The sequence below is a fragment of the Pseudorca crassidens genome, chromosome 5 (assembly GCF_039906515.1).
Source record: "Pseudorca crassidens isolate mPseCra1 chromosome 5, mPseCra1.hap1, whole genome shotgun sequence".
In the NCBI taxonomy this organism is placed as follows: Eukaryota; Metazoa; Chordata; class Mammalia; order Artiodactyla; family Delphinidae; genus Pseudorca; species Pseudorca crassidens.
In genome coordinates this window covers 27,860,810-27,885,495 of record NC_090300.1, presented here as the reverse complement: position 1 = coordinate 27,885,495, position 24,686 = coordinate 27,860,810, and the positions used below count along the sequence as shown (strand labels likewise).

The 24,686-nt window shown below is 41.3% G+C and overlaps 1 protein-coding gene across 9 annotated transcripts in view; it reads right to left on the bottom strand.

The window, feature by feature from the left end:
- The window catches only part of SLC9A9 (solute carrier family 9 member A9), a 660,636-nt gene that overhangs the window by 577,203 nt on the left and 58,747 nt on the right, over nt 1-24,686 (bottom strand). Inside the window, exon 1 of one of the 9 annotated variants that reach the window (XM_067737588.1) lies at nt 2,033-5,376. The exons of the other annotated variants lie outside the window; for them this stretch is intronic. The gene's annotated coding sequence lies outside the window, so the exon portion shown is untranslated. Of the gene's footprint in view, nt 1-2,032; nt 5,377-24,686 lie in introns of those variants that run through there. 9 annotated transcript variants of the gene reach the window in all.

Genomic DNA, 24,686 nt, shown 5'->3' with positions numbered 1-24,686 from the left:
AAACTTTCCTGACTTCAGCTAACCCTTGCTGTGACCTCAAAGACCAGCTTCCCACCTGTCTCTTGGGGTCCCAGATTGAGTTTAGCCTGGCATTTCTGGAAATTGTGCAGTGGGCTCAGTAGCAGCCTGTTTCCCTGAGGACTAAGAGCCTCCTGAGGGAGAACCCATGCTGAGGGAAATAGATGCCAGACACAGGGGGCTTAGCCAGGAACACCTGAAGGGAGAGAAGACTGTGAACACAGTGAGTCGTCTGCCATGCACATTTGTCTCTGGGTCCAGTCCCCACTTGACTGGGAGGGACTCATGTCCCTAAAATAAACTCAGAAGAGCTACCACCCTAAACCGTCATAAGACACTGGGCACTTGTCTATCTAAATAACAAATTTTGACACCTAAAAAGGGTTCAATTTTCTATTTTAATTTTCAAAAAGTTAAAAACATAATTCTTATACCAATATAGTGAGCATGTGTCAAATAATTTTTTAATTCCGTAATGAAGGAACTAACATCTGTTTTGAAAACCTGGTTCAAAATAGAACATGAGAAACTAATACAATAGACCCTCATTACTCACAGATTCCATATTTGCATATCTACTCACTAAAATTTATTTGTAATCCCAAAATCAAGCCTTGCAGCACTTTCGTGGTCATTTGTGGAGTGTTCAAGGCCACACAGAGGTCATGTGCAGAGAGGCAAAAAATTTGAGTCTCCCAACATATAAGCTCCCAGCCAAGGTCAAATAACTGCATGCTCTGCCTTCTTGTTTCAGCTCTCATACTGTAAGTAAGTGTCCTTTTTGAGGTCTATTTATTGCCACTTTTTTTGCATTTTTGCATTTTTCTTGGTGATTTTACTGTTCAAAATAAGTCCTACATGCAGTGTTGGGATTCTATCTATTGCTTCTAAGCTCAAGAAAACTGTGATATGCCTCACAGAGAAACTCTGTGTGTTACATAAGCTTCGTTCAAGCACGAATTATGGTGCTGCTGGCTGTGAGCTCAATGTTAATGAATCAACAGCATATACCAAATAAGTTGCCCTTTAAGCAGAAACACATATAAATCAAGGTTAAATACTGATTAAAATGTGACCAGAAGCTTGAAGGAACCTAACCCTGTACTCCCTCTAGGAGCAATGGTTCAGTATTCACTAATTCAGAGTTCAGAGTGACCTTATAGAACATAACTACCACAAACAATGAACATCAATTGTATATATATTCAGAGGAAAAAAAAGAATGCTGGAATAAATTTCAAAGTTAGATTTTAAAAAATGGTCAGTGACTACTAGGACAATAAAACTTTTATACTAGACAGAAATCATTGGCAGTTTATCAATCTTCTGTAAGTTAACATCCAACTTTACATAGTCTAAGAAAATCAACAGTAAATAGAAAGTCAAACAAAGTTATAGTCCCCTGGAGCAACAGCTGACCCTTAGTCAGGCTTGGTAGACAATGCTCTAGAGTACAGGGTTCCTCAGCCTTGGCACTACTGGCACTTTGGGCTGCATAATTTGGATAACTGTCATGGGGGGGTTATTCTGTGGTCTGCTTAATGTTCGGCAGAATCTCTGCCTCTTCCTACTGGACACCAGTAGCACCTTCCCTCCCAGTCATAACAATTAAAAGTGTTTCCAGATATTGCCAAATAACCCTGGGGGACAAAATTGCCCATGGTTGAGAATCACTTGTCTAGTATGATTTTGAATAAAGCACACAGTTACCTGTTGCCTTTTCTTCTGTTTTAGATTTTTTTCTTAATATATTCATAAAAAGAGGGAGAAAGATATACTTTTCCCCCTGTAACACACAGGTTTGAAACTTTAAAACATGTACCATAATTTGTAGTTATGTATATAATACTTCACTAGTTATATTCTGTCTCACCCATTGTGGTAAATGAAGCACAGTGCCAGGAACACAGAAGACATTCAATAAACATTTCCAGTAGGAAGTCATGAAGTTTGAAGGTTCCAGGATCTAAGCTTGGTGTGAAGTATAGTATTTGGGGATGGAGAGGACAGGTACCTTAGGAGAGACAGTCTTACTGAAGCTGAATTATAGTTGCCCATAGGAGGTATCTGCTTGCCATCTCCCAGAAGCACTGGAGGGCTGCAATCTGAAAGGGATGAGACCCTGAATGAGCAGGAAAGGAGAGATCTAGTGGAAATTTAACTTCATTTATAGAACAAGCTGCTAAGGCCTGGGGGATTAGGTGATACTGACATCAGCCAGTGATACTGTCCCAAGGATGGCTCTATGAAAGTCATATGGTCTTCCAGAGATCAGAATTTGGAAATGGAATGGGTACAATTCCTGGCTCCTCCACTGATTAACTGAACCTCTCAGAGATTGATTTCTCCATCTATAAAATGGAAATAATAATAGTGCTGCTATGAACTGAAATGTTGTCTTTCAAAATTCATATATTGAAACCCTAATGCCCAGTGTGATTGTATTAGAAGATGGGGCCTTTGGGAGATAATTAGGTTAGATGAGGTCATAGGGGTGGGGCCCTCATAATGGGATTAGTGCCCTTATAAGAAGAGATACCAGAGAACTTGCTCATTCTCCCTATCCAAATGCACCAAAGAAAGGCCATGTGAGGACACAGGGAGAAGGTGGCTGTCTGCAACCCAAAGAGAGAGCTCTCATCAAACATCAACCCTGATGGCACCTTGATTTTGTACTTACAGCCTCCAGAACTGTGAGAAATAAATTCTTGTTTAAGCCACCCAGTTTATTGTATTTTGTTATGCCAGTCTGAGTTAAAACAAGTATCAACCTCATAGCATTACTGTAGGGATTAAATGAGAAATATATGCACATTTCCTAGCACAGTGTCTAAGAATTCTCTACATCTTAGCAAATGGCAAATATAAGAACTCTCTACAGTTTAACCAAAAAAGACAGAACCTGAAATGACAGTGGATAGAGGCTGACTTGGAATTGCCCCCTATACACAGTATCCCTTTCCTGTTTTGGATCCCATGGTGCATTTACAGCAGCAAAAGCTGATATTTTTACTAATTTATTTTGAAATTAGAACTGTGAAGCAATACCAGTCCCCAGTATGCAGTTGGATTATTTTTATAGCTATCAATTTCTATAACTACCAAAAATGTATCAGGCCCAATCTATAATAATAGATAAATAATAATCTAGTGTTGCATTTTTGAAGGGGTGCTGCATGTTGTATTCCATTTATGCCACACCTAATAGAACACCCAGTAGAGCCATATATTATGTGACTTGACAGAGTTCATCTATGTGCAGAAAGTGAGGAGCTGGGGCCACTGCACAAATAATGTAAAGCTAAGTCTTAGACTAAACTTGGCAAGCTCTGTGTCAAATAGTTGTGTGGTCTGGACACAGCAGGATATGAATTAATGATCCAGTGTGAACACCACACTTTAATAATAGGGACATTTTCCACTTTCTTTCACAGTGGTTTATCTCACTGTCAATACCTGATAAGTATTTATAAACCTTATTTATGTCACCTTCTCTTTCTACTCTCAGGTCCTTTAAGTATAATGACCAACTCCTTTCATGTTTCTGTGAAAATGGCCAGAAAATAATTCAGAAAACAGACATTATTCTTGGCTATGCATAGAACTTCAGTCGATAAAGAACAGGCCAAAGCCAAAATGAAAGGTAATTTTGAATGGACAAAGTAGAGCATTATATGAAATAGTCCAGATACTCTGGAGATTTCCCTGACAAGTTTCTCAGAAGACACTTTGTCCCAATAAACACGTTATTTGGGTAAGTGTATGGAAAAAAAGTTTGTTTATAACATTTGGAGAGTAAACATTTCTGATTGAGAACTTTTGTTTTAAACATCTCGGCCATTTATACAAAATGGCCTTTTGTTTGGGAGAATTGAGGAACAACAGTAATTTTTGCAAAAGTTTTCCACTGTTGCTTAAATGAAAACATGTTTATAGAAGTGCAGCAGCTCAGTGTAGCCCTGAGGTCTAGATAAAATGGAGGTCAGCTGAACTGGGGTACCAGGTCCCCTCGCTCATAACCTCAAAACAGCTGTGCTGGCAGTGCTGGATGGGCAGAGTCGTGGGCATGATCTTGGCCTCCTGCCCCAGTCCTCTTCCAGAGCTAAATCACAGGGCTTATAAGTGACCTTTTGAAGTACTCTCCCTGTGGCCTTGGAAAGATGTACAGGTATAAAGAGAAGGGTTAGTGCCCTAAGCCAATCCCTGAAAGCAACTTAGTCAATGAAGCATGTTGGAATTTTACCCTGTAGCCCCAGATGTGCAAGAATGTCATTTTCTTTATTCAAATCATAATTCAATCTCCGTCTTGATTGGTCAGAGCTGTTGGAAAATTCAATCTCAGCATTATTAGGTCCACTCACCAGGGTCATGGGAAAGTCCTGGGGATCTTACACAGAGAGGAACATTTCAAAGGGTGAGAAGCAGCCAGGAGTTCGGTCCCTCTTTGTTATGTGCGTTAGCAAAGCCCACGTGTCCTTTGAGGGCAGGGGCACTGCTCCTCTTTGGGAGAAGGCAGGAGGCTCTGATGCAAGCCATTGTCTGACATCTAGTAGGTCTCAGGTCCCTGGGGCCTCTGACGCCTTCTCAGCCTGAGGAAATTGTTTTCCTTTCTTATGCTGCTTCTGAAGTATTCTTAGGACACTCTCCTTCCTACCTTACCTCTCTCACGGGGGTTCTCTAAGTATGATTTTGAGAGCAGCAGCAGCAGTACTGGGGGAGCTTGTTAGAAATGGAAATTATCAGAATCTCGATGTAGACGACCAGAAGGAAGTGTTTTAACAAATCCTCCACGTGACTCTGATTTGAGGCTACATTTTGAGAAAGACTGACCTAGCACAATGCATTCAATTAACTCAAAGTTTTGAAAGCAAGAACTTAGGTAATTTCTGGTTTTAGCCTTCAATATAGCACCCCACTCCAACTCAAGGCCACGGAAGGAACAGGCCTGGCTATAACCAAAAAATAAACACTCAACATAACACATAAGTGTCTTGCACAGCAAAGGATCTGAATAGACATTTTTCCAAAGAAGACATACGGATGGCCAACAGCCATATGAAAAGACATTCATCATCACTAATCATCAGGGAAATACTAATCAAAGCCACAATAAGACATCACCTCACACCTATTAGAATGGCTATTATTAAAAAGACAAAAGGTAACAAGTGTTGGCAAGGAGGTGGAGAAAAGGGAACACTTGTGCACTGTTGGTGGGAACGTAAATTGGTGCAGCCACTATGGAAAACAGTATGGAGATCCCTCAAAAAATTAGAAATAGAACTACCATATGATCCAGCAATTCCACTTCTGGGTATTTATCCAAAGAAAATTGAAAACACTAACTCAAAGAAATATATGGGGCTTTCCTGGTGGCGCAGTGGTTGGGAGTCCGCCTGCCGATGCAGGGGACATGGGTTCGTGCCCCGGTCCGGGAAGATCCCACGTGCCGTGGAGCGGCTGGCCCGTGAGCCATGGCCGCTGAGCCTGCGCGTCCAGAGCCTGTGCTCCACAACGGGAGAGGCCATGACAGTGAGAGGCCCGCGTACCACAAAAAAAAAAAAAAAAAGAAATATATGCATCCCCATATTCACTGCAGCATTACTTACAATAGCCAAGATGTGGAAACAAACTAACTGTTCATCTGTCGATGGATGAATGGATAAAGAAAATGTGGTATATATAAAAGAGACAGTATTCAAGCATAAAAAAGAATAACATCTTATCCTGAAGGCATTATACTAAGTGAAATAAGTCAGACAGAGAAAGACAAATCCTGTGTGATCTCAATTATATGTGGAATCTAAAAACAAGTGAGCTCATAGATACAGATTTCAGATTGGTGATTACCAGAGGTGGGGCATGGGAGGTGGGCAAAATTGGTGAAGGGAGTTAAAAGGTACAAACTTCTAGTTATAAAGTAAAAAACTCATGGGTATGTAACACAAAATATGGTGACCATAGTTTGATATACCATATTACACATTTGAAAGTTGCTAAGAGAGTAGATCTTAAAAGTTCTCATCACAGGGAAAAAAACCCTCTGTAACAATGTATGGTAAAGGATGGTAACTAAGCTTAATGTGGTGATCATTTCCCAATACATACAGACATTGAATCATGCTGTACATCTGAAACTAATAAAATATTATATTTCAATTATATCTCAATTAAATAAATAGATGCTCAAAAACTTTTAGAGAATAAAAAACAAAAACATAAGCACCTCTCTGATTTTTCTGAAATTGGAAAACAAAACCACAAATGAATATCTCAGTAAATATTTTAATAAATTATCTGGCCACAAGGATTAACTTTAATGATAATAGATTTCTGAGCAAGCAAGTTCCAGGAACAATGAGATGTGGTAGAGTTGGGGTGATCTGGGGTCAGGAAGAGTCTAGGAAAGTGAGATAATAGATGAAGGAAAGGTGCTACATCAACTATGGGGAAGAAAAATGTCATTTTCCTGGACCAGCATGAAATTCTAGAGAAGCTGGTCATCAAAACCTTTATTTCCGGGCTTCCCTGGTGGCGCAGCGGTTGAGAGTCCGCCTGCCGATGCAGGGGACACGGGTTCGTGCCCCGGTCTGGGAAGATCCCGCATGCCGCGGAGCGGCTGGGCCCGTGAGCCATGGCCGCTGAGCCTGCGTGTCCGGAGCCTGTGCTCCGCAGCCTGTGCTCCGCAGTGGGAGAGGCCACAACAGTGAGAGGCCCACGTACCGCAAAAAAAAAACAAACCTTTATTTCCAAAAGTGAGGCCTCAGGATAGCTCTGCAGTTGTGATCATAAAAAGGCAGTGACGTACACTGCTCAAAAACAAAGTGCAAAGCATAAGAAGCCCTGACTGTCCTGAGGCTGTAACAGACAAATTTCCACTCTTCCCTTTCTGCATGTGAATGCAGTTGTACCTGCATATGTGGCCACTTAGCTATGGGCTACTGAGTCCCAGGCCTCTTTGCATCCAGGTGTGACAATGGAGTGTGAACAGAAATGATGTCACTCCAGACCTGGGCCTTATAAATAGCCTCCTTCCCACTTCTCCTTTCTGTGAACTGGAACAGGTTGGTGCTTGTGATCCACCTTTGACCATGCAAATGAGGGTGACAACCTACAGTGGAAGCCAGAGGGAAGGAAGCTGGGTCCCTGAATAGCCATATGGTGCATAGCAGCTCAGCAACACACCCTGGGCCACTAGATAAGAGAAATAATTTTCTTTACTCCTCTAGTTTATTGGCTTCTTTGTTATAGCAACTTAGATTTTCATGTAACTAATAGAAAAATCAAGGTCCCATGTGAAAAATCAAGGCAATGCTTAGAATTCATTGAAGCCCAATAACACCAAAGCCCACACAGCAGGTGCTTCATAAATAGTTACTAAATGAACGAGTGTGGCACCATGAGGAGCTGTTGGGGCAAGAGATGCCAACCGTCTCATAAAATAATCTGCCTGAAAGTAAATCTAAGTGGTGGGTTGCCATCTACAGTGAGAAGAACAAACAGCACACAAACAGCAGCAGTGGGTTAAAACCAAGTGGGCATCTTTGTGTGTACAATGTAGAAATGATTGCTAATTATACAGTAGTCACTTAAGTGATTTGCAGAGAGTAATCACAGTCACTGTCATTTTCCAAAACAAAAGAGTTATACACGCACAGACATATACAGACAGGTAAATGCTCCTTTTAACAAGTTTGATGAGACATCAAGATTGCTATTCTGTTCATGGTCCATAAAATAATGAAAAGCCATTGCTACAATATGCAGATTGAATACAAAGTAGCTTTTTACGTACTCTGTAAAGGCAGTTTTTGGTAGTATATGGCATATAACTCCAACTCCATTTGCTGAACCTTTGGAGGGCCTACTATGTTAGAAGTATTGCAAAGAAAAATTCAAAGATACCAACAAAAACATTAATAAAGATATCAGAGGGAGAGAAAGTTATATAAAACAGAGGTTTACATTTCTAAGAAATGGCAATTAAGGAGTGCCTGAACCACTCTGGCTATGTCGAAACTTTCTGTGGTGTCTGTGATTAATGCCTATCATAGAAGTTGTTCCGACACTTAAATAAAATAACATACATAAGGTACACGGTGAATTAAATGAGCTCCAGAAAATGCTAGTTCCTTTCTTCATACCCTGTAATATAGTTTTTTTTAAAAAAAAAATAAATTTATTTATTTATTTTTGGCTGTGTTGGGTCTTTGCTGCTGTGCGCGGGCTTTCTCTAGTTCCGGCGAGCAGGGGCTACTCTGTCGCGGTGTGCAGACTTCTCATTGCGGTGGCTTCTCGAGCACATATTCTAGGCATGTGGGCTTCAGTAGTTGTGGCACACGGGCTCAGTTGTTGTGGCTCGCAGGCTCTAGAACACAGGCTCAGTAGCTGTGGTGCACAGGCTTAGATGCTCCACGGCATGTGGGATCTTCCCAGACCAGGGCTGGAACCCGTGTCCCCTGCATTGGCAGGCAGATTCTTAACTACTGTGCCACCAGCGAAGTCCCATACCCTATAATGTAGTATCTTAAAAACTTGAAATAATTTTCAAAATGTTTCATTGGTGATTTGTTCTAGAGCCATAAAATTAGTTTTACCTATCTCAAGCCCAACATATATGCTTATGTTAACACACACGCTCCATCCAGAGCAAGTAAAGAGTAATGCATTTTGCAAACCAAAGGATAATTGGCTACGATGGATATCAAGGTTTTCTGATGTAAGCCAGGAAACTCCACTCTGGTTATTTATGCTGGCAGCTGACTTACTGGAAGGAAATCTAGTATCTTAAGGATCCACAGCAAGCTACAAAATGATTGCGCATTTACATTTTTGCCTAATCATGGGGACAGTTGTTATAGTGTCACTGTTGGCATGGCCACCTTGGGACACGAGATATGGCCTTAAATAATCTTCAGTGGTTTCCTTGACTACTTCCTAGTGCCAGAGCCACTTTCTGTAACACACCAGAGCTGCTGGGCCCTCATGCTGTCAGGCCTGAGCCACTTGCCTGGCTTCCTAGACACATAGCTCCAGAGACAGAGCATGCTGTTTCTATGGTGCTAAACCTTTGCTGCAAACATCATCACATCTCCTATTACCATCTACCTTATCAGTCTCCGCTGAGATGGGATTAGGTGTTGTATGTCCAAAGCAGCTCCAGGGCCAGTCCAATCTGTCCACACATACTGAGCCTTCCCCAGAGCTGCCCCTGAGGGCAGGTTATCACAAAAAGTGCAGGAGATTTAACACCCAAATGAGGAGGACTTTGATCTACAGGAGATGGAAGATAGGAAGAAGCTGACAGGTAATTCTTCCTCTTCTCTGCTGCTGCTGGGCTGTTCTGAGACAGACCTCCGTGCACATACTGTGGTCATGTCTCATATAACTGAGCTACCAATGGTGTCTTCTTGAAAAGCTGTGGCCAGATCTGTAATGCATCACTTTGTATTTTCTTTCCCTCCTGCTCTGCTTCACTTCCCTTTTCCTTCTCACTCTTGTTTCCCTGGCAAGCAAAAAAACTTGGCATCTAGGGTTTTCTTCCAGGCCCTTTTATTGAGGGAACAAGTGTTATGTCAGTGTCACAACCTTAACTTTCAAATTTCCAGGCTGGAGCAGTCGGTTGGTTGATATTGGGCTACAATGTTCATGTCCCACGCCAGTGAGCTGGGAAAAGGCACTTCTGCCTCACCTATGATGCTGTGGTGAGAGGTGGGGGTCCTGCTTCTCATCTATTTGGAATTAACCCCAAACAGGAAAAGTGTTTGGATTCTGAACAGTCACAGAGGTGACACATTTCCCCTCTGAACCGGCTTGGCCTTTGTAGTTCCCTCCCCTCCCCTGGGTTTCCCCATGTGGGGTGTCTTCCCTCTATGTAGCATCACCCCGAGGTATCTCCTCCACTTTCACCTCCTGACCCTGCCAAATCAGTTTTCACCTGTTCTAGACTCTCTGCTTCTGATACGCTTGTTGTTCCCATTTTCCTCATTAGACCAAATATTCCAGATTGACCCATTCTTACTAGCTTCCCTCATTCCCAGATTCAGAATTCATTTCTCCTTTGCATTTCATAGTCCACAGGCCAACCAGCTATCTCTCACACGTAGCCCTGGCATTGGTCCCTTGTCTCGGTTAGCATTCCAGTTCTTTGCTGCCTGAAAAGTAGGAGTAGATGGTTTCAGGTATAAATAGAAAATGCTGGACATCTTACATCTTTCAGGACAGAGGAAGATTAAGCCAGATTCAGCAAGGATCCAATTCTTTGGATTTGCACAAGGTGACCAGACATCTCATCCTTTTTTTTAAAAGAAGTGTCTGGGGAAAAGTCTTGGACTGCTTTCAAAGGGGACTTTCTAGTAACTGTAGATGCACTAGACTATAGTGTCTATGTAGTCATCTATATTGCTGTCCAGTATGGTGAAAATATACACTGTGTGTGATTGTTTAAAAACATCATTCATTCATGCAAACAGAAGTGGTAATGTTCTCTTTAGCCAGTCCTAACCTGTGCTGATTAGCAGGTTCTCACTCTCAAATACTTCCGGGGATTTCCAAGGTATGCTAATGTACTGCATCTTTCTCTCATGACCACAGATGCTGTGTACGGTTATGCAGGTCTGTAATGTATAGGGGAACCACACACAAAGGGGAATCATTCCCACTGCGGACACCACAGAGTTATTACAACACTTCTTCTGGCAGATAGACATAAAGTGTTTTGTTTTAACTAACTAAGGTATCAAGAGTTTAGCTAAGCTACTCCACAGCATTGTTGCCTCGGCATCTGTTTTGTTCAGCCAAGCAGCCTGCAGTAACCTTAAATGGACACTAGCCCTGGCATACAAGTACATGCCCCAGATAGCAGCCAGTAGAATCAGAAGCGGAAGTCAGTTCCCGATAAGACTTCCCCAACAGCCCATGTGATCAAGCCCCCTGCCTCCCAGTGCCTGCTTGCCTTATGCACCCCTTAGATAAGACCCTCATGGACTCACAAAAACGCAGCTCTTTTGGTTTGAATTGGTCAATCTGTCCCTTACTTGGGAACCCCAAAGCACTCCACCAGTGCTTAATAAAGGCATGTGCCCAAGGTCCTGTCTCTTTCTCTCTGACTTGACCTCCCCATGTGGCCCCTTGAGATGTCCTGGGCACTTCCTCCAGGACCTATGAGTAATAACTTCTCTATTTCAGTTTCTCTTGGGTCTGTTGTTGAACTGCAACTCATCATCCAGAACCCTGGGCTGCACTTAACAAATGTTCATTTGTTTACGTAAGTAAACAAATTAGATTAGATCAATTTCCTGGCAAAGGTAAGTAAGGGGTACTGAAAAATGGGCACCTTCTTCTAATTTTTACAAGGGTGCCGTAAGAGCTAGTGGCAGCTCTTCTTTTTCCCCATACAATTTATTTGGGCTGGTTTAGACATTCTCTTTAAAAAAAAATTATTCCAGCAGGGGTCTCTCTACGCATATGGTACAAAAAATTCTTAGATGTTGGAATGGAATATTTTCATTTTGCTTACCAATCTTACAATGTAAATGGATGTGGTTGCAAAATATATCAAAACTCTTTTCTTACACTATTAGAAAACCATTGAAAATAATACAGTAAAATTTATTCCACTATATTATAATATAGTGTATTATAATATATAATATAGTGTTCCATATCGTGATTTGGATGATTAAACAGGTATGTTCACTATGTGATAATTCATCAAGCAATGCATTTACAGTATGATTTTTAGGTAGTTTTCTGTTTATATGTTATACTTCACAAAAAGTTTTATTTTTTTAAGATATAATCCATAATTTGACTTCTATTTGCATGTTCTCTCACTTTTTTGTTTCATTTCTTAAGTATCTAGAATATTAGAAATTGGCTATTTTATTTATTCATTTAATTGAATTTTATACATATTTTATAAATTATGATGCTTGGTGTATGTGTTGGTAGAAAAATATGGAAAAATTAAAACATAGCTGTAATATTAAAAAGAAAAATGCAACTTGTTTGAGAGTATTATCCAGGAAAAAGCTTTGCATTGGTTTTTGAATCACAGACTTTGACAAAGAGGCATAATCGCTGTTGGCATCCAAGCTTTTGGGAAGGATCCCAAAGACCAGATGGATATTTGTCCTGTGATATGCTCTGGGGCTTGGTCTGTACTTCTGGTGGGAACAGGTCAGAAGGGGTCAATGGCTACTGAAAATGTGGACCTTCCTGAAGAGTTTTGCTCATCTCTGGTGTCAACCAGTTGACTTTTTCTGAGCAGAAAAGAAATGGCCACAAACCACCCCTTGCCAAGTTAGCAAATGACACCTGAAATACAGTGCTTGAGAGAAATACTTGTCATTAAAATAGAAAACAGAAAAAATTAAAATTCTATTTAAATTCTTAAGTACAGATTTATGCAAAGTACCCAGACTGCTGGTTTTATTTCTATGTTTTAATTTCAAGCTTTTGTTATTTTTCTTTTGCTTTATTTCTTTATGACTGCACCTATCACATCTTTCCCTGTCTCTATTTTCATTCCTTCTTTAATCTCTCATTTCTCAAAATCTTCTCTTAATTCTAAAAAAATGTAACAACATTTTAGTGGCATCTTTTCATAAAGTAGATATTTTCCATTTACAAAAATTAATATTGGTCCATGAGAAACTTCAATCTGTCCGAGCACTAATAAAACAGAAAACATTAAGTGAAAATGTTTTATTCCAAATGGCATTGCCACTTACTTTTTAAAGTATTAGAGTAATTACCTTAATTCTCTCTTGGAAGAAAACATCCATTAAGATACTTTAATGAAGGAAATATATATTTGTAATGGACCAAATGGCAACATGCCCTTGTCTGAAGCAATCACACTGTCCAATAAAGGAAGCTCCATATTTAAATGTGGTGCCTCTGAACACCAAGTATTACAAGAATTCCGAGTCAGAAGGATTCTATGCCAAAAGCACTCCATAAATTTTTATTTATTTATTTATTTATTTATTTATTTTTGCAGTACGCGGGCCTCTCACTGTTGTGGACTCTCCTGTGCGGAGCACAGGCTTCCTGACACGCAGGCTCAGCGGCCATGGCTCACGGGTCCAGCCGCTCCGCGGCATGTGGGATCTTCCTGGACCGGGGCACGAACCCGTGTGCCCTGCATGAGCAGGCAGAATCTCAACCACTGTGCCACCAGGGAAGCCCAGCACTCCATAAATTGGTTTACCCTTTCTTACTATCTTGTGGCCTCATTCTAAATATTTATTAGTAATGGTAGTGTGTTGGATAGTTCCAACAATATAGACCTTAATATCCTATGTTTATCTCTGGGCTATTCAAATCAATAAATATTACAAATCCTTCACTGGAAACACTTTTTCACCATTTTATCTTTACCATTTTATGTTTCTTCCTGCCTTCCTATTTCTTATGTGAGCCATGTCTCTGCCCTCTGTTGTTTTTTTTTTAATTTATTTATTTTATTTATTTACTTTTGGCTGAGTTGGGTCTTCGTTGCCGTGCATGGGATTTCTCTAGTTGCGGTGAGCGGGGGCTACTCTTTGTTGCTGTGCATGGGCTTCTCATTGCGGTGGCTTCTCTTGTTGTGGAGCACGGGCTCTAGGTGTGCGGGCTGCACTAGTTGTGGCATGCAGGCTCAGTAGTTGTGGCTCACGGGCTCTAGAGCACAGGCTCAGTACTGGTGGCCCACGGGCTTAGTTGCTCCACGGCATGTGGGATCTTCCCCGACCAGGGATTGAACCCGTGTCCCCTGCATTGGCAAGCGGATTCTCAACCCCTGTGCTGCCAGGGAAGCCCCTCTGCCCTCTGTTTTGCTTATTGTTTCCTTGCTCTCTTGTTTGTTCAGCATCTGTACAATCATTTCTCTTCGCTCTGCCCCTTCCTTCAGCCTCATGTTCACTTCAGCCTCCACATTTTTTCCTTCACAAACCTCTTTGATTCCAGCTGACAGTTTAAGGGTTTTTTTTTCTTTTACTTTCCAGAGGCTCCTGTTGCCATAGTGATACTTGGTGATGAAGACCATGACTGCTTCCATTGGCACTCTGGTTGCTATAACAATGCCAGTTGGCCGATAATTCTGCGGAAACTTGTGAGAAGGATGCTAGCTTATACCTTTGTGTGGACAGCCTGCCCGGAAATGTTTCTTAGTTAATGGTTGTTTGTAGCATAAACTTAAGGGCACCCCTTTCAGGAACTGAAAAACCAAGACACCAATGTTTGTATCTTCACACCCTGAAAAATTTCTCTCCCTTCCCTGTCTTTGTTTGTCCTCCCTTCCTATTCTAATTATTCTTGATATTAAAAACATACCTGCTATGGACTGAACTGTGCCCCCACAAAATTCATAAAATTGAATCCCAGTCCTCAGTGTGACTGTATTTAGAGATAGAGATTTTAGGAAGTAACTAAGGTTAAATGAGATTGTAAGGGTGAGGCCCTGATCCAATAGGATTGGTAGCCCTAAAGAAGAGGAAGAGAAAGAGATCCTTCGGCTCTCTTTCTACCATGTGAGGACACAGCTAGAAGGCAGCTGTCTGCAATCCAGGAAGAGAGTCCTCACCAGGAACTGAATTTACCTGCACCTTGTTCTTGGACTTCCCAACCTCCAGAACTGTGAAAAATTAATTTCTGTTGTTTAAGCCACCCAGTCTATGGTATTTGTTATGGTGGCCTGAGCTGACTTATACAATACTTTAATATTAACATTTATAGATCTTGTTAAGTGCTTTTGCTTTCAGAGACATCAACTTCTGGAAATATACCCAAATAAGAAGTTATAGAATATCGCAATGTACATTATCAATATTTCATTCTTGAATACTAGATGAACAAGAATAAAAAGATGACAACATTTATTGCCACTTTTGTGATCCTTTTTGTTGTTGTTACAACTTTCTTATTCTCAAGAAAATATAAAGAAATGTGTAATTATCTTTGTCTTTATACACACTATAACTCATGAAAAGCTAGACAAAGTATTTCTTTTATTTTGTTGCAATTGTGTCACCTCCCTAGGCTGTAAAGCTAAGCAGCTTACAAGCATTCACACTGGTCTTCTCATTTGTGCCAACTCGTGTGGAGGACAGAAGCAACTATAGCATCAAAGCTTCCTCAAAGCCTCCTCAGGACTGATGTCAAAACAGCTAAAACTGCTTTAAAAAAAATAAGGTCTATAAAAAAATATCTTTCAAGTGACAGGTGTTCCAGTACACAAAATGCCAGAAGAATGTCAAAAACTGACCATACACAACCAGTTATGTAATTCATGATGTCCCTTTGGGAGAAAGTATTACTTCTGATTAATTTTTAAATAATATCCCTACAAATTTTAATAGATAAAAAGTTGCTCTGGGGAATCAAGTAACCCATCATCCTGATGACTGTCAGTCAAAAGTTTGATAAAATTTTACCAAATATTCTTTTCTTTTTGATCTGATTCAACAATAACTACCCAATCATTCTTTTGACTATAAAATTCCTTACCAAGAAAGAATCTTTAACCAGCATACACACTCATAGACTTTTTCCTTGCAGCAAAGTTGTGATGAAACTTTGACACATACTCATTACTAAATTGGCTGAAAAGTAGCACCAGGTGCCCATCAACAGATAACTGGATTAAGAAGATGTGGTGTATATGCACAATGAAATATTACTCAGCCATAAAAAGAGTGAAATACTGCCTTTTGCAGCAATATGGATGGACCTGGAGGATATTATGTTTAGTGAAATAAGTCAGACAGAGAAAGACAAATACTCTATGATATCACTTTTATGTGTCTAAAAAATAATACAAATGGATATATATGCAAAACAGAAACAGACTCACAGATATAGAAAACAAACTTGTGGTTTGTTTTCTATAAAAGAGATAGAGACAAAGATCCAAACTACTATGTATGAAATAGATAAGCAACAAGGATATACTATATAGCACAGGGAATTATAATCATTATCTTGTATAATCTGCAAAAATACTGAATCACTATGCTGTACACCTGAAACTAACACAATATTGTAAATCAACTATACTTCAGTTAAAAATAAAAAAAGAAGGGCTTCCCTGGTGGCGCAGTGGTTGAGAGTCCGCCTGCCGATGCAGGGGACACGGGTTCGTGCCCCGGTCCGGGAAGATCCCACATGTCGCGAAGCGGCTGGGCCCGTGAGCCATGGCCGCTGAGTCTGCGCGTCCGGAGCCTGTGCCCAGCAATGGGAGAGGCCATGGCGGTGAGAGGCCCGTGTAACACACACAAAAAAAAAAAAAAAGAAAAAAAAGAAAAGAAAATTACTAAGAGTTGTAATAGAAGTTAGCACACGGATATGGGGAGTATTTGAATTTTGGGTTTAAGAGTGGGTGGGCATGGGGGTGGGAAAAATTCCTCCAGAAGTGACATCTAGATTAAATACTACAGAGGGAATAGGACAAAAGGCGTTGGGGAGATGAGAGGAGTCTAAGAGTAGCAAAGAAAAGAGACCTAGAAGAGGAAAAGCACTATCTGTACAGCAGGGCTGTGGCTGCCTTGTCTATGTCCCTTGGCTTGAAAATTGCCTTGTTCTCAGGGCACTTTCACCTGCCTATATCTGCATCTCCACCTGATAGTTTTCCTCCAGGGCAGCAGAAGGCCATTCTTCCCTCTCTTGGGAAATGCTGGTAAAAAGCTTGAGAGGACTAATACCCCCTAGAGCAGCCCTCAACCAATGACAGAGTGGTGCAGCTAATATGAAAACACCTCAGTTCCTTCTTCCCTCAGGTGGGATAATTCTAAGTGTGTTTTATGTTTCCCAGAATTTCCCCAGGGATTTAGCTCCAATCCCCCACTGTGGGCAGTGGCTTCCTTTCCCTGTGTCATTTACCCACTCCTTACCAGTGTTTTCTCTGCTTCTCTGATAAAGTGCTTTCCCTCCAGTCCTTGTCACAGGGTCTGCTCTGGGGAATCCAGACTAAGCAGCCTTATTGGGTGAGTTGGAAACAGCTGAGCAACAGAGAAAACTTGTAATATTCAAAGTCCAAAGAGGTTAAAGCAAGGTTAGGCCAGAGTATGCAGGGCACTGAGCTGCCAAATTTAGCATATAAAAATACAGAATGCTCAGGTAAGCTTTCATTTCAGATAAATAACAAGTAACACTGTCGCATAAGTATGTTCCAAGTATTGAAAAAACTATTCTTTGTTTATCTGAAATTTAAATTTAACTGGGCATCCTGTATTTTATCTGGCATTGCTACATGATATAGAAAGGATTTGGAGCTTTATCTATAGGACACTTTGATTGCAGTGTGAAGCATGGATTTGAGAAAGGCTGGGGAGACCAGTGAGGAAGCCTGGGTCTGGGACTGTCAAGGAGATGGGAAAAATAGACAGAAAGCATAAGGGCATTTAGAAAGCTACCTGCACATCTCAGACTAGCTGCCAGGGCAACAGAACTATCTCACTGGATACAATGGGAAAAGACTTCCAAAAACAAGTTCAAGATGTCCTGAAAATACCCTCACGCTGTTTACAGAAAGACATCAAAGTAGCAGTACAAGGCCTCCTTTCCCCGCCTCCCCCATGTGCTTATGCCCATGGAGTGAAACACTCTTCCTCAGGCCCAAACACCTCTCCCTCACCCTCGAATTCAGGGTGCAGGGGCCCTTTGGGCCTGACCACTCCTCCTAAGCTGTTCTGAAGACCTACATTAGAATGGACTCAGCTCAGCCCTGTCCCCAGACAAGCCTCTGACCAGAGCTTCCGGGAATTACCAGCTCTGCATGGCAAAGGGCACTAAGGAAAAGCAAATTCTCTTGTTGGTCATTTTCTCTTTGTTGTTGTTTTTCCTTGAGATGGACCTTGCCCTATTTGATAACGCCAGCCGTTATGCCCACATTTCTCAGTGATGTCACAGAAAATTCATCCTCATTATGGAGATGAATGGAAACCATATTTGGAATCACACAGCCTTCTCTTTGTGAAGAGCTCTTCAGTTTCATTTCAACTTTCATGAAGGAAATTCTATTCCTGGGGGGATCTACTTCAAAAACAATATGTTAAAAGAGAAAGAAGAAAAATGAAACCTATTATACCAATGGTAGATTCTTTCTTCTGTTTCATTCTGTTTCTTCAATTTGTAAACTGCACACCAAAGACCATTAGGGAACATAATTTGAATTGCTTTACTCCAAAGTTAAAGTGTCGAAAGATTAAGAAAAACAAAAAACTGCACCAAAGTGAAAACAGGCTTTCCTTCATTTTCTAACACCTGAATTTGACTGTAACTTTCATTTCTGAAATTGTATAGGGTTTTTTTTCAAACTAAATTATAAATACTTGTGTCAGACACTAGAAAGGCACATACATGAATGGTTATTTAATGGTGAACTTTTTTTGTTTGTTTGTTTGGCTGCGTTGGGTCTTTGTTGCGGTGTGCCAGCTTTCTCTAGTTGCGGCAAGCGGGGGCTACTCTTCGTTGTGGTGCGTGGGTTTCTCATTGCAGTGGCTTCTCTTGTTGCAGAGTACGGGCTCTAGGCACAAGGGCTTCAGTAGTTGTGGCTCGCGGGCTCTAGAGCGCAGGCTCAGTCGTTGTGGCACACAGGCTCAGTTGCTCCACGGCGTGTGGGATCTTCCCAGACTAGGGCTCGAACCCGTGTCCCCTGCATTGGCAGGCAGATTCTTAACCACTGCACCACCAGGGAAGCCCATAAGTGGGTATTTAGAAGTCATGTGTTTTCTACCCATATTCACATATACACACACAGGCACCATAGTATGAGTGATTTGAATTAGCGGAGTTGTTAATCACACATTCAGGCACCCCACAGTAGTCAAGCTGGCATCCCAGGGTCTCTGGAATGCCAAGGATCATTTTGGTTATTTACATATACTATATGTTTAATTCTCATAATAACTTCATAGGGTGGTTATGCCTTTCTCCACTTTATAACTGTAGAAACTGAGACTTAGAAAGATTGAATAACTTTTCCAAGGTCACACAGTCAATAAGTGACAGTTATGGGCTGAATTGCATCCCCTCCAAAGTTTATATATGTTTAAGTCCTAACCTCTAATACGTCAGAATGTAACTGTATTAGGATATATGATCTTTAAAGAAGTAATTAAGTGAAAATTAAATCATTAGGGTGGATGTTAATCCAATATGACTGCTGTCTTTATAAGAGAAAGATACCAGGGATGGGGGCCCACAGAGGAAAGACACTGTGAGAAGACAGCCATCTGCAAGCCAAGGAGAAAGGCCTCAGGAAAAACCAACCCTGCCAACTCTCCTTTATCTTGAATTTCTAGCTGCCAAAATTTTGAGAAAATAAATTTCTATTGTTTAAGCTACCCAGTCTATGGTACTTTGCTATGGTAGCCCCAGAAAAATAACTACAGTGACTAACCCACAGTTTTCACCTGGCCTGAAATCTTTTTTCACCAGGGAATCAGGCCTAGGAGGAAATGGGGTTAAGGGAGAATTGATTTTACTTAATATCCAACATCCCAAGGCAAACTGGGGATTAGCTCAGGCTAACTAAGTTATCCAAGATGACCCAACGTGGTAGCTGTGGTGGTGATGTTATGATGGTGGGTATTCTAGGGAGGAAGGACATCGCAGCATAAGTTCCTAGGCAACTCAGCTCAAACCCAGAAGAGCAGGGAGTAGCACTGTCCTTCCAGATAATCAGTTTACTGAGTAAGATCCCAGACCATGACGTGATTCTCAGAAGCAGAATCCAATCCCCCTCATGTAACCCAGCACAAGGGACTGGCAAAAGTGTAGTGTGTGGTCCACATTCTCTTCCAAGGCACCTCCTCTCCCACCGGTATCCCAGGTATTACCCTAGAGCCTTGACGGCTGAAGGATGAGTCCTCTCTCCTGGTCCAGCACAGATTAGCTGGGGTGGGGCAGGGCAGTGCAGAAACTGGGCCCAGGCCCAGTGATCCAGAAAAGATCCCCAGAATGTTGAAGGGGGCCCAGTTCTCCTTCCCACAATGAACTTTTTCTTCTCAGAATTTTTAGCATTTCCCAAAAAAGAAGGAGGGAGTACAGTTATCTATGGAATCCAGTTTGCATAGATGCCACTTTGAATAAATAGCAGCCAGCTTCAAATAAAAAGCAGCTACTCCCTCTCCCTGGTTCCCCAAGGCAGAGGCTGTGATTTTATTCTACCCACCCCTTCCCACCCTCACCACCACATTTACAGGCGAGGGTTCTCAGCCCTGCATCTTCTGGGCTGGATGGACGCCCAGTTCAGCTCATAAATTCCTCTCTTATAACTCCCATTTGTTCCATCAGTTACCAAACATCCAAAAAACATTCTCATAATCTTTGCAGTTTGATATGTCTGATATTCAGGCTGTCCAGAGTTCAGGGCTCAGGGTGGGGGCCCTTTCTGCCCAGGTTTAAGGGCTATACTGGAGTATATAGGCCCCTAGAGAATTGGAAAGCTGAAGAGAAAATTGAGGCAGAAAAAGTACTGACTTTGACCAGACCCTTAGTGCAGGGACTGACCAGCATGGAAGGCCAGAGCTTTCAGTACGTGGAGGCCCAAGGCTTGCTGAATCCTGAACCTAAAACTACGTCCAATCCAACTCCACCCACCACTGGCAAGACAAAAGTTCCTAATGCCTCTGTTCAGTCCTACCATCATCAGAATCAGCCAGAGTGGGACTCCCCAGATCCATCAATGATGGCCTTTTTGCCTCACAGGAGTGGGTCTGGGGGTGAGCAATACTTGCCATGGTTAATATAATCAATAGGGTCCTCTCATTTCCAGAAGAGTCTAATCTTGGAGTGGGGGACTCTCTGGAAAAAAACCCCAAAGAACTGAGATATTGAAACTACTCCCTAAAAGCTCCTGGTGGGTCAGATGTACAGTGACAGTGTAACATCCATGGCCTTGATGTACTAAGTGGAATCTAACTTCTCTTAGAGTTGTTACGAATTACAAATGTAGAGCCATTTCCATTAATACGCGCACCTCCCTCCATCACACATACATTCCTGAGGGGTGAGGTCTCTAGGTGGGTAGCTGCATTGGTCCATTGGTTCATTGGGTCATTGTAGGTATGAATGCTTTCTCTCTCCCAGGAAATTGTCTGGCTGTTGTCATGGAGCAAATTGTATTGTCAGAGTCAAGTGGGATCCAGAGCCTCAACTTTCAAGTGTGTGGAAAACAGAGCAATGGCTCCCTGCTGAGGAAGCAAGGCCATCCAGCCATGGAAGCCTGGGGTTCTGCTCTCTGTGGTGAGGTGCTCCTATTCTGTGACTATTTCACCCAGAATTACTTCTCTTCACACTCTCGGTATTATTGGATATATGCAAATTAGGCTAACCTAATACGTTACGTGTTGGAAAGCTAAGGTGGCCCTCACTGACAGTAGGCAGCCTTTGTGTGTTGGTATTGATGAATTTCTGTGGCCAGAACTGGCACTTACAGTCATAACTCATATAATCTTATACTCTACATACTCAATATTGTTTTCCTCAACTGCTTCTCTATATTTCAATTGCCTGTGGTCTCTGTCCCCTGCTAAGATGTCATACAGAACCAGAAGATCCATGAATGTTAGAGTTATAATGAACAGTCAGATGTCATTTGAGCCAAAGTAGAGGAGAACTCTACTGACATGTCTCTAGAAGTTGCACCCACCCCTTCTTCAATACTTACAGTGTCAGGAATTTCACTGCTTTGTGAAGGAACCTATTCCATTGTTACACAGCTCTAAATGGGATGTTTCTATTTCTTTTTCTTTCATTTTCCAGATTATTGCCTAGTCTCATAAAGCACACAGAGAGACTGTCCTGATCTTGCACAGTCTTTGAGCACATGCGATGGGTATCCACTCTCTAGGAAAGCCTGACATGGCAAGCTTAACCTGGCCCATTCCCACAAGGTAATTTACATAAGTGAAAACAAGGGGCAAAGAGCAAAAGCATAATATGCTTTATAGCTTGTCCTTTGTTCAGCAATTTTGCATGCTTCTGACCTTGTAAATTTGTCAGAGAGAAAAGAAAGGTGGCCTCTCATCACCACAAATGAGAACAGGAAAGTTACTGATGATTTCCTCACTGTCAATTATCTTTCTTGGGTCTGAAAGGGAGAGATACCTCTTCTGAAGCAGGAGGAAGAGTGACCAGACTGTGCCATGGATCTTGACCATGGATGACCCCCTTTGGATCTCTCCTTCCTAGGATAGGTTTCTCAGATCTTTGAAACAGTTGGAAGAAGCAAAGCCTCATCTGTCAGGGCTGTGAAACCAGTGCAGGTGACATCTGACTATTACCTCACCTTTTCTTAAGTATATAAATAAGCAACTTTATTCAAAACCTTGACTGATGACTGTCTCTTGGCATTTTGAACTTTTTTATCTATTGCTGTATAAAAAGAGTTTATTAATTTATTTGAGGCCTGGCATAGAGAAGGGAATCTTCCCTAATCTTTAGCCAAATGTTCCCTTAAAACATCCTAGAGGAAAGAGAAGAAGTTGGGGCAGAGGAAGAAAGTGGAGAAAGAGAAGACAAAGAAGGGGAAGAGGGGACAGGGAAGTGGAGGGGTGGGGAATAGGAAAGGAGGGAAATTTTCCAGCTCTTTGTGACTAATGGACTAAACTGCTTCAGCCGTCTGTTAGAGGTGAGTGGTCTGTTTGACTGAAGCTCTACTTAGATAATATCTGTTGTGCTTTGATATGGCACCCCTAACAGACTAAGACAAAAGAGCAAAACATATGCTTGTTTCACAGTTTTTCAAAGAAAACATAAAAATAACACTGACTTCCATGTGTATATCATCAGACATTTTACAAAGGTTGTCACATCCAGTATTAAATTAGATTCTAACTGCAGACTTAACTGGTACATTATGATAGCCATTTTCCAAAAGGGAAAAGCAGACAGACGAAGGAAGGTAATTTGTGCAGTGTCACACAGAAAGGTCAAAGTCTGGACTGGTACCCAGACCACTGTTCTTTGCACAACACTAAACTGCTCTCATAACAATCAATCTTCACACCATGACATCATTTATAAATCTAACAAGAAGGTTTCAATGTTTTCACACAAACATCAATAAAAGCGTTTAAAAGGGAATTGTCAGTCATACCTTCTAAACTAAAGATGACATATGGATTTTATCTTGCAAGCCAACTATGATCGCTTGAGAGAGGCTGCCAATCCTGTTTACTGATGAGGATTCTGAGGTCATGAGGATTCTAATACCCAAATTAACTAACAATGTCAGCCATAGGCACAGGAAATGGAGTGTGAAACAGGTGAAACTGGGATTACAAATGCTACTCCAACCCCGAGAACAATATGGGGTCCTCAGGGATGAACAAATGAGTTTCCCAGTGGGAAGAACAAAAATATAAACAAGGTTGGCCAAGGACATTTTTGTTTTTAATTCTTTTTTGAGTTGCTTCTGTCGAGTTGCCTCTCTCTGACCTCTCATTTTCTTTCAGTATGGAAAGTTGGAACCTCAGAACTAAAGTCTAAAAGAAACTCCTCACATGAAGCTTTATATGTATGGAAGATAATGAGTTTCTGAGAGACAAGGTCTTCAAGATTTTACAGTAAATGCAGAAGCAGATTTTATGAAGGACTGATAAGGAGAAGCAAAATTGGTTCTCAAGAACATTCCTAGCAACTGTTTCATGGTTGGTAGAACAATTGGATATATAATCAGGGAGTACACAGCTTTGATTATAGTGGATTATACCAAAAGACATAATAATACCGCTATAATTACATATCAGCAGTTAGGCCTCAAATTCTTTTTTAGAAAATAGTTACAAGTTTTGTAAAGCTACAAGTTTTACAGAAATAGATCCAAGATAACAAGAAACACAAGGATCACAGTAAAAATCCTTTGTGACTAAAAAAGTGGCATCCTGTTCCTCCCCACTCCTCCATCTTAAACATCCTCAAAAATAAGTCCTTACTGCACAGGACAGTAAACTGCAAAGCATATTCAGATTTTAACTTAATTTTTTTTCAAGGATAAGCTAGATGCCTGCTTTCAAAACAGATAACACACTTAAAATGATGTAAGAAGTTAAATGGCTCAAACAAGACTGACCAATTTAGCAAAATTTACTAACAGAAGTAACTTCATATAACTGCTTTCCTTACCAAAGCCTATAAAATGCCACTTTCATATAACAAAAAGGATGAAAGCTTTTTTATTGTTATGGAAACCAGAAATATATGAAGATCATTTTAGAATAAAATTAGAACATACTTTAATTCAATCTTGTTGACTTTTAAAAAGTTATGATTCTTGAAGCTAATGCTTTTCCCATTAATTTTTTTTTTTTTTTTTTTTTTTTGCAGTACGCGGGCCTCTCACTGTTGTGGCCTCTCCCGTTGCGGAGCACAGGCTCCGGACGCGCAGGCTCAGCGGCCATGGCTCACGGGCCCAGCCGCTCCGCGGCATGTGGGATCTTCCTGGACCGGGGCACGAACCCGTGTCCCATGCATCGGCAGGTGGACTCTCAACCACTGCGCCACCAGGGAAACCCCCCATTAATTTTTAAAAGTAATTTTCCTAAAGGTCTTTTTTTTTCAATATTTATTTATTTTGGCTGCGCTGGGTCTTAGATGCAGCACGCGGGATCTTCACTGTGGCATGCAGAATCTTTTTTTTGTTTGTTTTTTAGTTGCGGCATGAGGGATCTTTAGTTGTA